The sequence below is a fragment of the Meriones unguiculatus genome, chromosome 11, assembly GCF_030254825.1.
Source record: "Meriones unguiculatus strain TT.TT164.6M chromosome 11, Bangor_MerUng_6.1, whole genome shotgun sequence".
Classification (NCBI taxonomy): Eukaryota; Metazoa; Chordata; class Mammalia; order Rodentia; family Muridae; genus Meriones; species Meriones unguiculatus.
Window position 1 is genome coordinate 26355008 of NC_083359.1, and position 10566 is coordinate 26365573.

Below are 10566 nucleotides of genomic sequence, written 5' to 3' on the forward strand. Positions count from 1 at the left end.
GCCCCCAGCCTGCTTACCTGAAACATCACTGTCTAAAGCTCTTCTCAGCTGCTCCATCCACTGCCTAGAGGCATATCCTCATCTGTGTACCTCTTGCTTACACTGGGTAGGCAAGCATGCCCCGGTCTAGACTGCATCTGAGTCTTTAGACTCACTAAGGAGGAAAGGTCTTGCAAAAGAGTTTAGGCCAAGGTCCCCATTTCATGCACAATGCCAGGAGGCTCAGAGACCATCAGTGGTTTGATAGTCATGGATCCAAAATGAAATCTAAGATCTTTTGACTTACACCCACAGCTAAAATATGGATTGCTCCCTTTGCCCTTCTCAACCCTTCTCTTACTCCACTCTTGGCACAAACGTGTCTACAAACCATTACTGAATCATTCCAAAAGCTAGTGGCCAAGACCCAAGAACTCAGATGTTTATTTTCAATACAGGGCTTAGTGTTGGTGAAGTTCTCCAGGATGAGGTCACTCTAGATGGGGTGTCAGTCATGAAGCAAGGCTGGGGAGACAGCTGTTGGCAAGGTGGGCATGCTGCCATTCTATGGACTGCTGAGTTGGTGGGCATGAGGAATTATACTCAGTGTTGTAATGTCATTTGATGAAAAAGATCAAGTTAAAAGGCCGTGAGGTTGAGGCAGACACTAGCAACTACGTCAAGACAGTCACTCAGCCCAAAAGAAAGTATGTAGATTTACACTACGTATAAATTTTGTTTTGATGTTGTTTTGGACATAGCAGTTCTGTTTCCAGGAATTTGCTTTGGAAGTATGCCCAATGTATTTCAACCCGTTTGAACTAAGAAAGAACTTTAAGCAATTAGGGAGCAGGTTAAACAAATCATTACGCACTTGTACACAAACAACAGATCACAAAAGCAAAACCCAGAGGCAAACATGAACTGTCTCGTCTGAGTGTGGTGGAGAACACCTTCCTTTCAGCACTCAGGAGGTTAAAACAGGAGGGTTGTAAGTTTGAGCCCAGCCCTGGCTACCAAGTAAATGCTATTAAAACAACAACAACAACAACAACAAAAACCTCATGAAGTGAACTGTATTCCCTAGAGAGAGGAACTGGAAAACTGGAGAGAGTCACATTAATTTTCCACTGTGTGTCTTGGAATAAAGTGCTTTTGAAAGCCATGGGAGAGTTTTACTAATTCAGTATCTTGCTTTCTGAGAAAGGAAAAAAAAAAAAAAGTACTATGTGGCAGTTTTTACAGGGTCTTCCTATTATGGACGGGCTGGACCTTTAAGTATGGCAGAGACTTCAGGAAATTAACAATGAACTCCCTACCATGACACACTTTGTTTAGGGAAATAGTGAAAATGGAAGTTGGTTCTTCCGTTGCACAGAAGGAAGGTTTGGGCACAGTGATGGGTCTTTCCCCACAGTTACATTAGTGGGGGAGGGGGGAGCTGAGGTGACCTAACCATTGCCCCTGGCACAAATTCCTCTAGTAAAGCATAAATAGAATAGTTTCCATGGGAAGGGAAAGAAGAAACAGAGGGAGTCTCCACCAGCAGAATGGTTTCAGGAAAGCTGAAGTCCTGAAAGCGCTGGAGCTCCAACAGAAATGAAATTAGACCAAAATAGACACCGCGTCTGTTCAACAGGAAGTGGCCAGGAAAGCTCCAACCAGATTCCAGATGTAATTTGCAGGGCCTTGGCTGGAGAAATTTTATTTTTAGAATCAGATGAGAAAAGAAAGATAGTGAGAGGAAAAGAAAAAAGAAAAGACAAAACTCTTAAGAAGGCATTTCAAGTGCATGGCTCAGAAACAAGATGCACAGAGTGCAAGAAATCCCAGCATCTTTGACACTGAAGTGGGAGGATTGCTGAGCGTTTGGGGTAAGCCTGGGCTACATAGGGGTTGAGAGAGAGTGAGGACACATTATTTGAAGGAGTGCCTCAAATCGTTTTATAGAATCAGGCTTTGAAGAGCAGGTATAGACAGGACTCGCCTCAGTTTTGCCTGTGTAGTCACGGGAGAGAAAAGGAAAAGTAAATTCTCTATCTCTTCCCTTTGGCTGGGAAGAAAAGGCAGAGACCCCAGATTAGGAGAGAGATGTGACTAAACTGAATACATGCGAACTGAGCTAGTGGCTGGGCACGGAGTCTGCATCTGGGGGAGCTCTATGCACTTAAGTAACACTCGAGAGAGAGTTCTGTTTGTAAGTCAGGTCTACTCAACGCATGATACAGGGACAGAGAAGTTGAACTTGGGGCCTGCAAAGTGGTTGCAAAGTGACATGCGTGTGGGGTACAGAGTAAAAGTAAAACATTTTCAGGAAAAGAACATAAAGGTCAAGAGAAAAACTAATGATAAAAAAGGCAGGGTCTTGCTATGTAGCCCACAATGACCTTGACCCTGAGCATTATGTCATCCCACTGAACACCATACTGGTCTATTTCATTAGTGACATTATACAGATCAGACCAAATAAGGTGGTAAAGCACACTCCATGTTCTTGTAAATTGTATGTGAATCAGAGAACCAACCTTTTTGAAGTATCTGATGTTCCAATACTTTGGGCCATATTGCAACAGCCATCTCATGGCAAAAAACAAGTTATTATTTCTTATTACCTACTATGGTGGTGAAGCACAATGCTCGATAACCTTTGGGCTCTTTGGAGTGGTATCTTTCCAACTCATTTACTAAATAATCCATTATCAGAGAGCAGAGCATGAAAGGCTTGCTAGTGCTAGCTGCTCTGCCACCTGGAGCTTCAGAACAAGCAGATCCAATGACACTTGAATGAACAAATAGAGATTCTGTGTGGTGCCAATAGAAGAATTTAAACCTCCAAGCTTTTGAGAAAACCCACACTCTGAGAGTAGTTCATGGTCTGCTGCCAAGTCTTGTAAAGACCCAGCCCTTTAACATGGCACTGACTGTTTGAGTCTAGAGGTCAGAAAGTGGACTAGTGGACATGAAGCGGAGGAGGCAGGGATGAAGATGTGGACATCACAAGATTTACCTGGGTCATAAAATAAATGGTTCAACTTTTTTTTGACACACACTTCTGCAACAAAGCAGCTCTTACTTCTCTGTCACCCATCCCTCTCTTCCCTTTCTCTGTCTCCCATCCCCTTCTCCTCCTCCTTCCCTTCCTCTCCCACTGCCTTGTCCCTCCCCTCCCCTCCCTTTCTCCTCTCTCCTCTTCCCTCCTCCTCTTCTCTCTCCTCCTTTTCTCCCCTTCCTTTCCTCTTTCTCACTCTTCCCTTCCCCCTTTCTCCTTTCCTCTCCCTTCTTCCTCTCCCCTTCCCTTTACCTCCCCCTCTTCTGTCCTCCTCCCCTTCTCTTCTTCCTCCTCTCTCCCCTCCTGTCCCCTCTCTCTCCCTCCTTTCCTTTATCCCTCCCTCCTATCTCCTCCCCCTTCCCTCTCCTTCCTCTTCCTCTATACACTTCCCTCATTTCCTCCTTCTCCCCTTCCATTTTATATTTTTCCTTCTTTTTCTTCTCTCTCTCTCTCTCTCTCTCTCTCTCTCTCTCTCTCTCTCTCTCTCTATGTGGCTCTGGCTGTCCTGGAATTCACTCTCTAGATCCAAGCTGGACAAACTCACAGAAATCTGCCTGCCCCTGCCTCCCTCATGCTAGGATTAAAGGTGTGTACCACCAAGCCTGGCTATTTTCTTCCTTTAAGCACAAGCATGTACAGCTATACATTTCCCTTTGAGTACTAATTCTGGTATAGCCCATTATTTGGCATGGGGCATTTTGTTCTCATTACAGAATGTTTTCTACTTTTCCTTTCAATTTATTCTTTCATGATCTGGATCGGCAGGTCCTTCTTCAGAGACAGGTTCCTGAGAGGACTGGAAGATCAGAAGATAATGAGATAGAGAAGTCTGGGATAAGGAGGTCTTGCACAAGCTATTGTCTTATGCTACACAAGTTATTAAGAAGCGCAGCATCACATATACAGCTTTTAGGGAGTAATGGGAAGTATCAGCTGGTAGCTATTATACAACAGGAAGAAGCGGGAAGCTAATCTAACAATGTTGGGAAAGGGGGAATCCAGGATTTCTCAAGGGCATCACAGGTCAAGCTCACAGAGGCCTTGGGACTGAGAAGCATAGCCCCCTGAGGTGGAAAGAGTTGGGTTCCCCAGATCTGAAGCTGCAGCTCCCCGCAGGCCCTGGACTTAGGCCATCATTGGCTTTGGCAAACATCCTGATTTTAGAGGAGCTGTGTGCCCTCAACACTTTGACATACTAGTTATTTGGGAGTGGTTGGCTATTACATGTGAAGATTATTACTAGAGTTAATAACTATTTTGGTGTTTAGGAAAAAATGGTTAATGCTCCTGCTAGTAAATTTGAGGATTGAGACTTTGTGCTCTTATTCTGGTAAGAAACTACCTTTATAGAAAGGGCAATTCTAGCTTAACAAAACACAGAACTGTTTACTGAATGGAAATTACCCACCTTTCCAGCCCTCACCCCCAACAGAAATTTCAATATGAGTAAAAAGTATGAATGTTGACTAGTCAAAGGAGTAGAATGTGCTTGCTATTAATCTAGTGTTTTGCAGTATTACCTGCAACAATTAATCTTTCCTCGCTTTATACTCTGTGATGTAGGGGCTAGAGCCCCACAAATGCATTTATTTACTCCCCACCTTACCCCTTATTTTATAAATAACAGGTGTTTGACATGGGAGACATCTAGAGGAAGGTTGGGGCTCTTGCTTCCTTTTGATTGCTGCAGTTTCTACCAAGTGGTAGCCGATTTTTCATACTTCCTAGACCAGCTTGCTATGCTCAGAGCTCGCAGCACATGCACACTGGCAGCTGCTCTTTAGACCTCTGAGTCCCTAGATCATCAATACCAGTCAAGCAGGGCATCCTTCTTAGACCAAGGAGTCTCCTTCCAAGGGACCTGGCCTCTGTGCTTCAGAGGTCCCATCTCTCCTATTCATGTAACCAGCTCTTGGTTGGTTGGCTGTATCCTGAATTTGATGTCTCTATGACACCCGCTACCTGCTTTGGCCCTCTCAGTTCCCTGCTAGCTGACTACTGATTCTTCACATTAGATTCTACTTGTTTAAAAACAAGTGAGGCTTCTGCTTCCTGAACGGACCCTGATGGGTGGATATCTATGCATTTAAACAGAGCTAGTTATGGTAAATGTTAATTATTTTTGAGTCTGGAAACAGCCATGTGGTGCTTACCATATTCCGGTTCCAAACATATATATATATTTGTAATATAGATAAAAATATATATTTGTAATAATAAAGTAGTATATATACTTTATTATATATTTGTAATAATATATAATTTGTAATATTATATATTTGTAATAATAAAGCATGTATACTACTTTATTATTACAAATTTTTAGTATTAACCCTCCAATGTTTTATTATTAAAGATTTCAAATATACACATGATATATATGTATATACAAATATGTTTTATATATTTAATGAATATATAATTATTCATAATTAATATATTATCTAATAAATATATTAATTATATACATAAAGATATGTTTACATGTAGTTTTGAAGTCTTTAATAATGAAACCCTGGGCACAGGGTGATGAGGTGGCTCAACAGGTAAAGGCCTCACCACCTGAGGTCCCAGGAACCCAAGCAGAGGTGGGACTGAGTCTACCCATGTGCCATGTCACATGGGCACGCACAAACTCACACATCACATATGCACACAATAGCAATAAACAAATGTCCTTCTTAGCGTTTTATTGCTGTGGAGAGATACCATGATCACCGCAGCCCTTATAAAGGAAAATGTTTAATCGGGTCTGGCTTACAGCTACAGAGGTTTAGTCCATTATCATCATGGCAGGAGGCATGGCAGCATGAAAGCAGACCTGGCTCTGGAGAAGGAGCTGAGAGTTCTACATCTGGATCCACAGGCAGCAGGGAGAGACTGTGTATCACCCTGGACATGGGTTGAACATTGGAGACCTCAAAGCCAGTAAGTAAGAGACACACTTACTCTAACAAGGCCACTCTTACTCCAACCTCCTAAGAGTGCCACTACCTATGGGCCAAGGATTCAAACACATGAGTCTATGGGGGCCATTCCTATTCAAACCACCACAACAAATAAAACTTAAAAAATATAAAATAAAACACAGGAGATCAAGTTTTGGAAATGTAGATAGGGCTTTTGCTAGAAGGATATAATAAATGGATTTGTTACTGTTCCAATCAACCTGATGGTCTAATCAAAAAATTCTCAAATAGCCAGGCAGTGGTGGCACATGCCCTTCAATCCCAGGGAGACAGAGGCAGGTGGTTCTCCAAGTTTAAGGCCAGCCTGGTCTATGGAGTGAGTTCCAGTACAGCCAGGACTACACAGAGAAACCCTGTCTCAGAAAAAACAAATCCTCTGTTGTTGTAAATAAAAATGAGTGTTGGCTATGTATATTATTTATTATTAGCTCTGTAATTATTGCAGTGTTATTATTAATTGCTATCACAATTAATAAGACACAGACACCTGTTAGATTTTATAATTGCCCTATTTACCTTGGGCTTGGTGGATAGTCCACCTATGCTGTCTCAATGACCTTACCATCCATTTCCCAGCCTTATTCAATGCCATCCATATTATCTATTCCTCTGAACTACCTTCCAACCATATTTTTCATCTTGGTGTTTTTTTGTTTTGTTTTGTTTTTTCCATCCAAGCCATCCATGGAGTCCCACCTCCTGGCCCACATGGTTCCTTTTCCATGCTAACCCATCATGGTGTCCTCCTTCCTCCTCTCTTCCCATCTGGCTGTTTCCCATGATTCTCCTGTCCTCCAAAGCTCAGGAACCTTCAAAATACCTACCTCATTCTTCCCAGGTATAGGCTTTTTTAATCAGCCAATCAACTAGGTTTATACAACAAGGATAGGAACTAGTATCAATATACAAGCATATATACAAACTGAAGGCTGAATATGATGCTTCAATGCCATAGAGAGTTTTGGTGGCTGTCTAGGCAGTAAACTGTCTCTGTCACTTTCTATATTTTGGAAGCTGCTAACATGCACTTCCTATTTGCTCAAGTAATTTTATTTTTTCTCAAATTTCTGATGAGGATGAAGACAGATAATCATAGTTTTACAATTACCTTAGCTGCTTAGGAAATAAAGAGATGTTGTAAGTCTAGATAGATGTTTCTAGGTTGATATATACAAACTATAATAAAAATAACTTAGGTACACAACCTTAAACCCTCATAGATAGGATATTTTCTTCAAGGTTGCCAAATATATTTAAACTAGACATTATGTATATAAGTCTTACCTATAGGTTTTATAGTTGTTTCATTATTGTTTTTACTGTATATTATTTTTTAAAAATGGCCTTTATATTTAAACAGAAAAGGGGAATTGTTGGGTTGGCCTGGCGTAATGTTAATTACTGGGCCCCCAGATCTTGTCCCTGTCAGACAAGCACATTCTCACATACACCTGTCCTTGTGTAAACCTTGTTCCACCTGCTTTAAAATTGATTGGTTAAGAAGAAATGATGAAGCTGGGGATTCAGCAGAAGAGAAAGGCATGGAGTTTTGAGGTTGCTGGAGGTCTGGGGACCATGAGCAAAGGCTAAAGAGCAGGTGCAGGAGAGGAGGAGAATGGATCATTCCAGCTAAGATAATAACACAAGTACCTGAGAGCTTGGATGGAAGAAAGATAATTTGATCGTGGGATGATAGATTAGTTATTATGTTCACCTCTATGCTTAATTTTTATGGAGTCATAGTCTCAATGTGTGGTTGTTTTGGGAGATTATTGATTAATGAATAAAGTTTTACTAATTATATGACTGAATACTAATTATTAATATTCATCAACAACACTCAAATACCACAGACCAACTGCCTAGTTCCAATTAGAGCTAGGAAAATGTCTTTATACTGCCAGTGCCACAAAATCATCATCCTTAAGCAAATAAAATATGACTTCTTTGGGGGGGGGTGGTTAATGAAAAGGTTCTCTAGAGAAAACCTTTCCAACTGCTCGATTTTATAGAGGAGAAAACTGAGGCCTAGAACAAGTAAGAGTTGCCCAAAACCACATAACAAAACTGGAATAGAAACTTTCCCATTACTCACTCATAATATTGGAAGCCAACTGATGAAGTGCTCTCCGGATGGTTTGTGATGGGAAGCAGCCTCCAACACAGAGAATGTGTGGTCTCAAGGAGTTGGGGTGGGCCAGGGAGAGTAAGGCTGCATTTAGCAGCTGGAGCAGTGGAATGGAGATCTTTTTCCTTTAACTGTTGGCTGCATTTCCTGGCACCTTCTCTGTCCAAGGTGGCAAAACCGATTAACGGAAGATTTAGACACATCCTGGCAATTTAGCATGTACAACATCTTCCACACTTGTTCCAGGGAAAACGCTGGGGCTGGATCTAGTTAAGCCAAGAGAAGGTCACGAGGACTGACAGGCCAGAAGGAAAGGGTCTCAAGGAAAATAAGGGTGGGGACGAAAAGTAGCAAGTGAACCAATGAATGTTGAACAGGTCAAAATGAGACATTCAACTAGCCAGTTATCTTTATTTATCATCATCGTTATCATCGTCATCATCTGGTGTTTTGAGACAGGATTTCTCTGAGTGGTTCTGGACGTCCTTGAACTCACTCTGTAGACCAGGCTGGTCTCGAACTCAGGGATCAGCCTGCTGAATGGTAGGGTTAAAGGTATGTGCCACCACCACCCAGCACCAATCACCTTTTTAAAACTTACATTTACTTATTTAGTTGGGGGGACACAGAGGCTGCAGTGGGCATGTGAAGGTCAGTTTTCTGGAGTCAGTTCTCTCTGTCCATCACGTGGCTCCTAGGGCTCAAACTCAGGTCATTGGGCTCGCTGGAGAGGGCCTTCATCTGTTGAGCCATCTCCTTGCCCTCTTCCACTCCTCACCTCCTCTTCTTTCTTCTTAACATGTTTATACAGCAAGGGAGTCGCTGAGCCAATAACTGAATCCACTTGTGATACATTTGCAGAACAAAGGAATGTAAGCTTAGGTCTCTTTGTTCTTAGAAGCTAAAGCGCAAAAGACAGTGAATTACACGGCAGCTTTATACTGGACTTCAAATTCACATGGACATTGGAAGCTTCTAATTCACCTTTCTAATTGCTTCATAAGTATTAAAGTCAAACTTAACACTATTTTTCTTTAACTTAGGGCTCAAAAGTCTGCAGAATAAGTGTCCAAAATCTATGCTTTTTTCTGTTCTGCCTTATTATTATTGTTATTATTTTTTACAATTTATTTATTTTGTATCCCAGTTGTAGCCCTGTTCCTCATCTCCTCCTGGTCCTCCCTTCCCCCTTCTTCCTCCTCTCTCCCTTTCCCCTAGTCCACTGATAGGGGAAGTCCTCCTCCCCTCCTCCTCTGACCCTAGCCTATCATGTCCTATCAGGACTCTTTCTCTGTGGGCTGGCTAGGTTGCCCCACCAGGGAGAAGTGATCAAGAAGGGGGCAACCAAGTTCATGTCAGAGACTGTCTGTTCTCCCCTCACTAGGGAACCCACGTGGAGACTGAACTGTCTATGGGCTACATCTGAGCAGGGGGTCTAGGTCCTCTCTATGTCTGGTCTTTGGTTGATGCATCAGTCTCTGCAGTCCCCACTGGGCACAGCTTTTATTGGCTTTGTTAGTCTCCTTGTGTGGCTCCTGTCCCCTCCAGGTCCTTCTACATATCCCTTCTTCCATCAGACTCCCTGCTCTCTGTCCAAAGTCGGAGTCTGTGCTCTTAACTGAATTATATAATTCAAGTATTGTGAAGTTTGTGCTTTAGAAGCATAGATGTGGTTTTGATTCCCACTGGCTTATGACTGAATGCACACAGGGCCTGGAACTAACTGGCCCCACCAGAGTTCTGTCTGGCAATTTTAAAACATCATAAATCCAGGGCGGGCATTATAAATTTGAGTTAATACCTTTATCTTAAAAAAGATTTATTATTTTAAAATTGTGTGTTTGTGTGCATGCCCAGAAGGTGCCTGCATGGAGGCCAGAGATCTTTGCTTCACTGGTGGTTGCGAGTCTCCCCCTGTGGATGCTGGAAACAGAACTGAATCCTCTCTAAGAGGATTCACCCCTTAAATGCTGACCCACATCTCTAGCCCTAATACCTTTTCTGTGTTTAATGTCATCTGGTATCTCAGCACCTTTGCTTCCACCCAAATCTTCAGACAGCGACACCTACTGGTTATAAACTACCATCGTCTGCCTGAACTACACATGTGAGAAAAATTTCAGAAAAGATATATAATTGATCTGTGAACATATGTATATTATTATATGAAATTTATTGTTTGTTTAAATTTTTTCTTTTTAATTTGTATGTGTTTTATGGATGTGTGAATGTCATATGTATGTAAGCCATCTTATTTATAATTTATACTCTGGCCCTCAAAACAGTCGAAGCTGTCTTAGAAAAATCTGTAAGGAAAGGTGCGATGTGAGGAAGTCAGGGTGAAAGACGCGGGGCATGGAAACAGCTGGGGTCAGCGCACACTAGCCCACAGCAACTGACTGGAACTCTGGGTAAAAACAAGGTCCTCTCATCCTCCCACA